The sequence below is a fragment of the Capsicum annuum genome, chromosome 2, assembly GCF_002878395.1.
Source record: "Capsicum annuum cultivar UCD-10X-F1 chromosome 2, UCD10Xv1.1, whole genome shotgun sequence".
Classification (NCBI taxonomy): Eukaryota; Viridiplantae; Streptophyta; class Magnoliopsida; order Solanales; family Solanaceae; genus Capsicum; species Capsicum annuum.
The window spans coordinates 21,893,577-21,906,266 of NC_061112.1; the positions used below are offsets into that span (position 1 = coordinate 21,893,577).

Consider the following 12,690-nt stretch of genomic DNA (forward strand, 5'->3'; position numbering starts at 1 on the left):
TATAAAGGACTTGGCTATCGAACACATGATAAACGATCCACATGGTCTGATCACACAAACAATTATGCCCCTAATGGCGCTCCTTCCTCCATTGAAAGCATTTTCTTCATAAGTAAGAACAATATCAAATGCAAGGAGATACTAAAAAAAGGTGTTTAGCAGGCTAGTCTTACCCATGATGTCACTACATGCAAGAATGTCATGAGGCCTAAGAAATGCGCCAAGTCAGAGAACAAGTTGGGACATCGAAGGATGAAGTGATGATACTTAGGAACACATCACCTTCTCTTTTCAAATAACCCATGCCCACATAAGGTGCATACTCAATACTAAGATATCATGATAGGCAAAAAAGTGGTAAAGATAAGTAACAAAATCATGAGTCATTCATCGGTTCCTCATATGCAACTTCATCATGAGGTAGAAGAATCCTACTAAGTCTATTATCAAAAGTTTGGACATATGAAAAAGAGATGAAGCCTTGTGGGCGAATATCACCTTTCATTTTCATACATTCTCCCAAAATAAGTGGATCATCCAAAATGACATGAGAGGGGTTGAGGAACCAATGAGGGACAAGTTCAATCAAAGATATGTGGTTCTCCCAAGAGGTTTGGTGCCCCTAATCAAGAATTTAGGCATTCTCTAATGAGTCCAATCCATCCCTTCAAGTTGCTCCTCCATAGGAGGGTGAGAAAAAGTTGGCCAATGATTCAGGTACCAAGTGTAACCCATGGACTCTTCCAAAGACTTTAATTATATTTTGCATCCAAAGCATGGAGCTCACAGAATGTAGGATCAATAATATCAAGCAAATATGTAAGTTAATAGGCATTATCATGTTTATGGCGTAGTATAGGATCATGCTGTCTTGAGGGCCTATCACAAATGCCATCATGTTTCCAAGGGTTGCTGAGTAGAAGAAAGGAAGTATATACCTTGAGGACGAGGTCTTAAGTTTGCTTCCTTGCCTTTTTCACATGGTTCATAAAACTCCTCCACCCCATGCATCATCTCAGACCAACAAGCTTGGCCATCCTTTTCTTCCTCAAGTTGGAAGACTTAGAGTTGGATCCCTATCAAACTCCCAAATTCCTTCTTGTCAGGTAAGTCCTTAGGAACCTCCTCGGAAAGTAATTCTTCATGAACCCGCAAAAGAGAAGAGCTGATACTATGCAAAATGCTAGTATCATTATTAGTATACAACAAGAGATTCGTGTTGGTTCTAATTAGTCTTCCTTGCCTACTTTTAAATAATTCTTTGGCTCATCTATACACAATTCCTTACCTTGAGTCAAGTCTTCCTTTGCACAAGTAACATTTCTTTCTTTCCCTCCTCAATTTCTTTCCTCTTAAGTACTTCCTAGAGTTCCTTTGTGATTATGTAATCCTCACTCACTTGATAGGGCGTTAAAGGAGCAAGAGTTTCCTTTTATCCTCCAAATGCAAATAGTACTTGTTTGGACCTCCCATGATGTTGGACATCCATATCAAATTGCCTACGCCTACCAAGCAATATATGACATGCTAACATAGACACAATATCACATAGAACTTCATCGCGATGCCAATGCTAAAACTTATAGCTACTTGTGTGGTTGCCTTTATATCACTATTTCACCATTCTCATTATGCCATAAGTTTATAAGACTTAGGGTGCTTTTGTGTAAGAAACACCATTTTCTCAACCAAGGTTCCACTCACAACATTTGTACAACTCCCACTATTGATGATTAAGGAACAAACCTTATCCAGGATCTTGTACCTAGCATGGAATAAATTCTCCCTTTGTTCAAGTTTTCTGTGGATAGCGTCCATAATTCGCTTTACGACTAAGATAAGTTATCATTCACCTCCAATTGCTTAACATCACGGCCTAGCAATTCTCCTTTTCTCAAGAGACAAGCAAGATTCACATTTTCCTCCAACTTCTCTTCTTCATCTCTATCCAATGGTTCCTTTTTAGGTCTCTCAATAGGCCCATCCTCTTCACTCTTCTCATACTCCTCGTCATCTTCGGTTCGATACCTATCATGAAAAGCCACAATTGTTCTATTGGGACACTCACTTGCAACGTGTCCTTTATCTTGACATCTATAGTGTTGCATAGTGGAAGGACGAGGGAAGTTTTGTTTAACATAAGTACCTCCTGGATTTGTCTTCCCCTTTTGCCTTATAATCAACCTTGGCTTGAGTAGCTTGACCACTACTCTTGTCGTGCTCCATTTGTCTTCATTCTTCTTCCATAATGAAGTTGAAGTACTCTTGGTCTTGTAAGCTTTCTCTTCTTTCAATTTTGCTTCAACCTCCCTTTACCAAATTCACCAGTCTGAAGTGAAGAAGTGATCGATTCCTTAATCTTTAAATTGCGAAAATAATGAAATGGCTGTTTTATTGCCAACCTATCGCTTTCTTTCAATCGGATGCCATGTGTGAAGCATCTATCTCTCTCAGGACCTCACCTTCATGACCTCCTGACGGAGGAAAGACTGATTTCATGGTTAGCAATCAAATCTGGAATCTCCGACAAAGCATCTGAGATCGGACAATTGTGTAGATGAGAGAGTGGGACGGACCTTGCTCTTAAGGGTCGAAAAAAGACCTGGTTTCTTTCTTTCCTGGGAAAGACCAGATCTACGGCCTTCTCTAAACTTCCATAGTGTTAAGAGTCTCCCATTATGTTGGAACAAACCTTATCACCTTTGATTGCATTTTTTCTTCAATCTTGGATTTCATCCTCAAGTTTTCAAACTCATCATAATACTTCTAAATACTTGTCACCTTGTCAAAGCATGTACACCTTCTTGAGAACTTCTTCATGATAAGTAGGTGTCATATACCTCAACTCCATGAGCTCTATCAACTCTTGCCGAGATAGGAAGTTATAAATGTGATTCCTTCATCTTTCCCTTCGTTTTCCCCACCATGTAGATACATAGATCTGCAATTGGGTAATGACATATTTGGCTTTCAAGGCATTTGAGATGTTATTTGTGAGGAAGATCCTTTCACTTTGCAGTTTCCACTCACGGAACTCTTCTAGATCGCAACAACCCTTGAACTTTGGAAGTGTCACCTTGATGGTATTCAATCTCTGGTCTCGATCTCCTCGATCTCCATATTTATCTCCTTTATTGCCACACCTACCTCCTCTATCTCTATACCTATGCCTCCTATGCATTGGTTTTGACCAAAGACTACGGGTCGAACCCCATCCCTTGGTGCTCCATACCCATCCCTACCCCTCCATGCTCCCAACGAGACTCATTGTGGTTGACCTCTTCGTTCATTTCGTCATAAAGAGGGTTTTGAAAATAGTTGTCTTAGTAAGGTATCTGTGGCAAGTTTCGGGAGGTGACATAGAATCCATGCAATGTATTTCTGGAGGAGCTTGGTTTTGAACTTAGTTTGCCACAAAAGAATGGTTCTCTTGTGGTTGGTGATAGGGTTATGGAATTAGATGTAGGTAGCTCGTCTTAGGCGGTTCGGTGGGTTTGTTTGTTTGGAAAGTAGGTTGTTGGTAGCCTTGGTTCCGATTTAATTGAGGGTGACCTAGATTGTGGGCTTCCCCGGGTAATAATGGTTGAATACTCCGACGACCTCCTTGTCTCCTTATTCCCACGCATTTGAAGTGATTTTCCTTTACTCTCACTTTCCACTTGTACCAACCTTTCCTCCATACCCCCATCTTTCCGTTCATTTCTTCCATTTGCCTTGATAGGTTGTTCGAAGCCTCCATTAGATTCTTCAAACCTTCCTCGACTAGATTACATGCAATGGAATTAGACATGATTCATGCAAAACTCAACAAATAAGGTTAGTAGTAAAAGTTTTACGTCACTCGTATGTGAACTCTCACCTTACCTTCTATGGTGTCTTTTCAAAATTGATAGTGCGCTAACTTAGCTCAATCAATTCACAAGGTCACCTATTTTTTGTGAAAGAATGAATTCTTGTTATTCGAAAGACGGACGACTCAAAATGCAAGCGGAAAGAACCATGAAAAATGAGTGTGTAGAACTAGAAAATCTTGAAAGAAATAGCACGAAGAAAATACAAGAGTCAAGAACTAACTAACCACTAAGTAGGTCATTACTAGTTGAGAATCAGTTTTAAGAATCATTGTGCTGGCCGTATAATGGTCGAATCAGTTTTAAGAATCATTGTGCTGGCCGCATAATGGATTGTGCTGAGGCACAAGCTCTGCACAATCAAGGCAAAATCTTGCTGTTTTATTGTGCCCCGAGTGTGCTGCCGCACAAGCCTTTGGACAAAACACTTGAAACCCCGACTTTTGCATTTTTTTTTTGGAAAAATGGTGCGAAAAATACCCGTATTTAGGCGAAGTTTGCAGTTACGCACCTTGAATTTTGCGGGAGTCCTATGATCCCCTTAGACTATTTTTTATCATATTTAATTGACATATATTTGCCCCTTATCAAACATTTTTTCCATTGCGCGCTCAATGTGCGTGAAATACACACAGTGGTTCAAGTGCCAAATATATGCTAGTTAAATACGGTGAAAAAATAGTCTAGGGGGTTCATAGGACTGCAGCAAATTTCAGGATGTGTAACTGCAAATTTCACCAAAGTATAGATATTTTTCGCACCTTTTTCCTTTTTTTTTTTACTTTTGTGCTTTTTTTCTCGTAGTACTTGCCTTTTTTGGTAAATTCCCTTTAGTACTAATACAAGTACTCTCTCTCTTTTCTTTCCTTTTGGGTTTCTTCGAAGAACGCTATGAACAAGCTGAACACTCGAAAATCACAGCTATCTCGATTTAGCTTCAAATTTCATGAAATTTGAGATTTAAGTCCCCTTTGCAATAGAGCACAAACCCCAATAACTTTAAGGCCTCAATTCTCAACCAATAATTTCATGATTTTAAAGCCCACTTGCTTTTTCTCCAAGCTTTTTCACCTACCAATAGTGAAACCGTTAAAACCTTCTTCAACTTGAATGAAATCTCAAATCTAGACTCTAAAAACACTAGAGAATCCAAATCTAGTGCTAGAAACTCGACCAAAACTCATGTCGATCCATTTTTTTGAATTTTCAAATTGGACAACTAAAATCGATGTCAACAAGAAATCAAAATAAGGAAAACATATATGGATTATCTCTAATCAATTGAATTTATGTGCAACCAAGGACTTTATACCCTCACCTCCCAATTGAATCTAATTAACAAATAATAAACCAACTTAATCAAACAAGATAGAAAACCAAATGAATTCAGCTATAACACTAGGCATCTCTCTGAAGTCCCTTCCGGACATTAGAGATCCCTTTTCGGTGGACTTCTTCCACCGGACCCCATCCTCAATCAATAATTTTCTTTTCACTATTACCTTTTTTCTTGGCCTATCTACTATGTTGGACAACAGCATATATCTCCGATCGGGGGAAGTCTTACGATATCACAGAGTCAAGTTCTAAAGCAGAAATATGGTACGATTGGGTGGAAAGTACTAGAAATTTCATGAGGAGAATGGTGCTGAGCAAGGGAGCATTGACGTGGATTTGCAGGAGACTCTCCGAAGCATCAAGGATCAAAGAAAGGACATTTAAGTCATGGAGAGTCAGAGATTTCTCCACAAGCATTTTCCTGTCCTTAAAATACAATATGGGAGGTTTTTATCATTGATTTCAGTTAAAGGCAACGACATAGCAGTTATTATCATTCCAGAGAACACATTTAAGTGAAGGTTGGGATAGACTAGCTACGAAAATAGACACATTCATTAATAGGAATACAACCACCTTTATGGAAATTAAATGCAAAAGGGAGGCAGATCTAGCTGCAAACACGGGGAAAGGGAATTATCTACAAATATTGCACCAAAATAAGTGGACACGAAGAGAGACAGAGGTTGTTGAAGAAACGGAGGACAATGGAGTTCTGAAAGCAGAAACTCAGTTGGAGGAGAAAGATCTCTCGGGGGAGATGCATGGTCGGGAACTTTCTGGCAAAAAAGATGCTCCCACCAGAAATGAAGTCAGAAGTTGGGCTCACCAGACTTGGAAAGGATCGCAAGGAATCCAAGTGTATGACATGAACGAATCTCTATTCTTGTTTGAATTCTAGTCAAGGAAAGCAGCTGAACACGTACCGATTGGAGAATGGTGGAGACAAGGAAGCAAACTAAATCTACAGTGGTGGACACCAAAAGCAGGAGCTTTTCCAAAGTCCCATAATTTCCAATGGTTATGGATTCGAATTCTAGGGTTACTGCTCTATCTTTGGTCTCAATTTATTTTGAAGAAGATAGGAGAGAGGTATGGGGGTTGGATTGAGACTGAAGAATAGATGAAATTGAAGAATCATCCCCGATGGGCCAGAATTCGAGTAAGAGGACCGGCGAACAAAATTCCGGCATCTATTGAGGTTGCAGATGAGAACACTATTTTTCCTTTACCCATCTGGGTGGAAACTGTGGCGACATATCAGAGGAGGTCAGAGGTTGAAGAGAAAAGGGTGGTCTTCGAGAAGCTGACTGGTCAGAGGTTCTGAGGTTCAAAGATAGGAAAGGAACTGAAGTGCAGCTAGAGGATTTATGCAGAGAAGTCAAGGGTCAAAAGGGTGAAAGTAGTCACATGGGGGAGCACATGTTCAGGGACCCCACATTTCAGAGATTCATATTCCACTTATTTCAAAAGATGGGCCTCTTATTTTGGGCCAACAGCTGGCCCAAATATCTAATAATGTAAAGAAAGGACCTGAACCTTTTTTAAATGAACTAAACTCTTGGGATAAGGCCCAAGAGCAATTATTTTCCTTAACAGACTGTATTTTAATGGAGAAAGCTGAGAGAATGAATACAGAGCCACATCTAATTATTGAGGAAGATGATAATTCGATGCATGCGGAGGTCGTATCCCAGTTATGGAAGAAAAAATTGAATTGGGGGAGCAGTAAGTTTCAAAACAAATTACTCTGTTGGGAGACCCAACTCCCATTCAGTCTGTTGCTTCAGATTGTTCTGAAGTAGTCGAGGGGAGAGCCAATGCGTGGGTGCAGGACAATATTTTAAGTCTCAGCAGGGAGTTTGGAGCAACATTTGAGGGGTGCACAAAAAGGCTCAAACTCTACTGCTCAAAATTGACCAGAAAAGGGAAAGGGAGGTGAACTTAACAGAAGTTACTGTTGAAAAATTTGATAAACAAATTGTCTCCAAAGAAATTAGAAACCTGATCTTTGATGTCAAATTTAAAGAAAAGGAACCAAGGAGTGAATCAAGAAGTAGAAAGAGGAATTCATCTGTTCATTCACCATGAAGATGAAAATACTTTCATGGAATGTAAGGGGGCTCAACAGGGAGAATAAAAGAGATCTAGTGAGAAGTAGAATTTAACAAGAGAGGGTTGACATCATTGTGTTGATAGAGATGAAGTTGAGTAGGGTAGCAAGAGATAATGTACAACAGTTAGGGGGTAATGGGTGGATGAGGGGTGTATGGCTTGAGTCCATTGGAAGTAAGGGAGGTATAATGGTGATGTGGGATAAGAGATTTTGGAAGGGAGGTTGTGGAATATGGAAATCAATGTATCACCTGTAAGCTGATTAGCATAAATCAGGATTTTACTTGGTTTCTTACCGCAGTCTATGCATCCTGTGATAGAAATGAAAGAAGGGGGCTATGGGAAGAATTAGGTGCCATGAGAAGTTTCTGTGAAGGACCATGGGTTATCTGTGGGGACTTCAATACCACTAGATTCCCTACAGAGAAGACAAATTGCAGCAGAATATTAGGAGCTATGTTAGATTTTCCCAGATGCATAAATGAGTTGGAACTTATAGATCCCCCTTTATTTTGGGGGTCCTACATAGGGAGAGGAGGAGCAAATCAAAGGAATGCTTCAAGATTAGATATTCCTTTATTCTTTTCCTTGGAATGAATTGTTCACTCAAGTTGGACAAAACAAATTACCAAACTTGGGGTCTGATCACAACCTTATAGTGCTGACTTGTGGGGATGATACATTCAAAAAATCATATTTAAAATTTGAGAATTGGTGGTTGAATGTTGAAGGGTTCAAAGACAAAGTTCAGGAGTGGTGGGATTCTTTTAATGTGGTTGGCAGACCTGACTTTAAGCTTGCTACTAAGCTCAATCTTCTTAAGAAAAATCTCAAAGAATGGAGCAAAAATAGTAAAGGTAACTGGAGGAGAGTCGGAAAAAGTCAGATTATGGAGCAGATTGGCAGTTTAGAGGCTACTCAGGAGCTCATACCTGTAACTGATGATGAACAACTGGTGAGAGCTAATCTGGCAATGGAATATAAAGAGGTTGCAAAAAATGAGGAGATTCACCGGAGACAAAGATCTAGGATCCAGTGGATTAAGAGTGGGGTTAAGAACACCAAATTCTTTCACAGAATAGCTACAACTCATAAAAGGATCAATACTATTGACACGTTGAAGATCAATGATGCAGTGACCTCAGATCCTGTGGCAATCAAAAGTTCAATTGTGGAGTTCTATCAAAACTTGTATAGAGAAACTGAAAGATGGAGACCTTCCCTGAACATGATGGATGCTCAATACCTTCCCTGAACATGATGGATGCTCAATCTATCTCAAGGGAGGAACAAGACTGGATATCAAGGGGTTTTGAAGAGGAGGAAATAAGGGAAGGGATCAGGCTATGTGCAGTTGACAAGGCACCTGGTCCGGATGGTTATACTATGGCATTTTTTCAAGCTTTTTTGGAATTGATAAAAGAGGATCTGATGCAAACGTTCAACAACTTTTTCACTCCCAGCAGGTATTTGAGAAGAGTTTCAATGCTACCTTTGTAGCATTAATTCCTAAGAAAGCAGGGGCTGATGAGTTGAGGGATTTTAGACCTATAAGTTTAATTATTGGAGTATACAAAATAATTGCAAAAGTTTTAGCAGAGAGACTAAAGAAGGTAACCAGTAAAGTAGTGAACAAACATCAAATGGCTTTCATCAAGGGAACCAGTAAAGTAGTGAACAAACATCAAATGGCTTTCATCAAGGGACGGCGGATCATGGATGCTGCTCTAATAGCAAACGAATGTGTTGATACCAGAATGAGAGGAACAATACCTGGGGTAATGTGCAAATTAGATATTGAGAAGGCTTATGATCACCTAAACTGGGATTTTCTAATCAACACCTTTAGGCAGATGGGATTTGGATGGAGATTTGGATGGAGATGGCTCAAATGGATATCCTTTTGCATCAAAACCACTAGGTTTTCCATTCTTGTAAATGGAGAACCAGCTGGTTTTTTTCCGGCGGAAAGAGGGCTAAGGCAAGGGGACCCTTTGTCCCCTTTCCTATTCATAATAGCCATGGAAGGTTTGGACAGCTTAATGAGAGTTGCTTCCCTAAATAATTGGATAAGGGGGGTTTGGCATCAAGAACAGGGCAGATGAGTGACTCATCTACTGTATGCTGATGATACAGTAGTCTTTTGTGAAGCAGAACAGGAGCAAATTTGTTATCTCAGGGTAATATTGGTCATTTTTGAAGCATGCTCAGGTCTCAAAGTAAATTGGAGAAAAAGTGCATTTTTCCGATAAAGAAGGTCTTGCAGATTGAAACTCTAGCAAACATCTTGAAGTGAAAGATAGAAAATTTGCCAACTGTTTACCTTGGAATGCCATTGGGACCAAAGCACAAAGCACTAGAGATTTGGGATGGGATTATAGAAAGATTTGAGAAAAAATCAGCAATATGGAAATCCCAGTATTTGTCCTCCCTTGGAGGGAGAGTAACTTTGATCAATTCAGTGCTAGACTCTATGCCAACATATGTGATGTCTTTATTCCCAATTCCAGGTGAGGTGGTCAAGGCTTTGAATGCTCTGAGAAGGAACTTCTTGTGGCAAGGAAACAAAATTGAGAAGGGTTTTAATATGGTAAAATGGGTGGTAGCTCAACAAAGCAAGGAAAGTGGGGGTCTGGGAGTTGGAAACTTGAAGTTATAGAACAAGAGTTTGTTAACCAAATGGTTATGGAGGTATGTTCATGAGGACTAAGCTTTCTGGAAAGAGATCATAAAACACAATTATGGGCAAGAAGATAATTGGTGCACTAGAGAGGTGACAAACACTTATGGAGTAGGAGTATGGAAGACCATTAGAAATCTCTGGACAGACCTAAAAGACAACACTAAGATCCTTGTGGGGAGGGGAGATAAGGCAAAGTTTTGGACGGATAAGTGGTGTGATCAAGGAACTTTAAAGAACTTGTTCCCTAGACTTTATTCTATAAGTTCAAATCCAAATTTTAGAGCAGAGGAGATGTGGTCTCCCCAAGGGTGGAACCTAGTTTTTAGACTACTTCTCAATGATTGGGAAATGGTTGATGTGGCAGAACTTTTAAAGGTGATAGATGGAGGACCTGGTGCAATTCTAGAATCAGACAGACTGAAATGGGTGCATCATGAAGATGAAAGTTTCTCCGTAAATAGATAGTATAAATAGGGGCTGTTTGGAAGGGCAAACAGATCTGTTAGCCCATGGAAGGCAATCTGGAAGAGTGTGGCTCCAACCAAAGTGAAATGCTTCACTTGGTTACTTGGTTGGTTGCTAGAAGAGCTTGTTTGACACATGAAACAACGCAGAAAAGGGGCATTAACATAGCCTCAAAATGTTTTTTGTGCAGAGAGGCCCTAGAGACCAACAAACACCTTTTCCTTCACTGTAAAGTGACAACCCAGGTCTGGTCCCTTTTTACTAGCATTGCCAACATTAATTGGATCATGCCAGAACACACAACAGATCTACTAAGCGGCTGGATTAGGAGGGAAGGCAGTAAGAGTCAGAAGAAATGGTGGAGATCAGTCCCAACTTGCATTTGGTGGACCATTTGGAAAGAAAGAAACCGGAGAATCTTTGAAGGGAAAGAGTGTACTATAGAAAATATTAAATGGAAAGTTATCACATCCTTAGGTTTTTGGTGTAAGTAAAGATCATGCTAGAACACACAACAGATCTACTAAGCTGCTGGATTAGGAGGGGAGGCAGAAAGTCAGAAAAAATGGTGGAGATCAGTCCCAGCTTGCATTTGGTGGACCATTTGGAAAGAAAGAAATCGGAGAATCTTTGAAGGGAAAGAATGTACTATAGAAAATAGTAAATGGAAAGTTATCACTTCTTTAGGTTTTTGGTGTAAAAAACAAGATATAGATGATGGGATCCAATTAGTGGACTTTATAAGAGCTCTATAAGTATTTTTACTCTTACTTTCTTTGTAATACTTTTGTTGGTGGCTAGCATATCCCTTAATGCTGAGGAATACAATGTTACCATTTTCAAAAAAAAAAAAAAATGAATTCACAAATGGGTAACTCTTAAGTTAATCAAGCAAAAAAAGTTAACAAGTAATTAAGAGAATCCACCCCTAATCACTCACCTAAAGATCAACTACTATCAACTACTGGATTAACTACTTGGGAATCCCCCCAAAGCTACAAGATTAAACTACAACTAGATTATCAACTTTAGTCTTCAAGAAAGTATCTCCATTTATTAAAACTAAGGATGAAAAATAACTAAGACATCTTTTTATAGTTTGCCTTGTACAAAGGCCCAAAAGTGACCTTGAAAAGATATGGGGCGGCCCACTGCTTTAGATTGTGTGGAGGAGTCGTGTTGTCACATAACTGATTGTGTTGGGCGCACAATTAAAGGATCAGGCCACACAATGCTACTGGAATGGTTATGTTGGCGCATATCCACTGTTCTTTTTCAACTTAGCGCAATCTCCTTCCTCTCCGTTTCCCTTGGCCTTCTATACGCTATGTCTTTGTTTGGTGCATCCCAAGCATCTCCAAAGCTTCTTTCTTCATGAACATAGGTCGGAGTTCTTGGAGATCCTTGGCTTGACTTCGCGTGAATGGTTTTGATGCGATTGTACTAGGTGTGCTTGTATCAGCTAGTAAACCCGCATATCCATTGCAACATTCTTATCTTCGTCACCTTTTATCTTCTGGATATGAGAGTTCTTGACTGGCTAACAATGTGCTTTAGTTCTTGACTGGCTAACACTTGTATAAAATAGTTGGTCTAATTGTCACTCTGTGAACCTTATGCCTCCATTTCATTCACTAATATGGTAAGTGACACTAATATGGTGAGTGACCTGATGACCTGAGTATCAACACTCGCTACCACATTAGACTCATGTGTCAACTTACTGAATTTGCGTAATTTCGTCTTGGTCCTGCTCAACCTAAATCTTTAGCCTCCATGGTTTGTCTCCACACCTCCAACTTAGTATTAACTCCTTCGCGAGTCTCATCGATCAATACAATGCCATTCACAAATAACATACTCCATGACACCTCACCTTCCGTGTCAATACATCCATCACCATCACCGTTTCAATATAAGGTGAGGTTGCGTACAATAGATCCTTGTGGTTAAGCCCTTCCCTGGACCCTACGCATAGTGGGTGTAACCCTTTTAATACATACGTCTCCAAGGCAAATAAACTAAGTTGCACGGACTCGTCACATTTGATGCCGTGCTCGTGTCGGATTCTCCTAAAGTACACTACTTTTAGTGAATCCGACAGGCACCCACTGTCATTTTTTAAGAGTCCTAGCAACATAGCAAATAAACACGGGCTAAGGATCGATCCTTGATACAACTCCATCAATACGGGAAAGTGCTCTGTGTCTCCTCCACATTTCTTACTTGAGTTTTGGC

The 12,690-nt window shown here is 39.9% G+C and overlaps 1 protein-coding gene across 3 annotated transcripts in view; it reads left to right on the plus strand.

Moving 5' to 3' along the window:
• LOC107857618 (helicase-like transcription factor CHR28) overlaps positions 1–12,690 on the plus strand; it is a 43,019-nt gene that overhangs the window by 12,277 nt on the left and 18,052 nt on the right. The window lies entirely within an intron of this gene.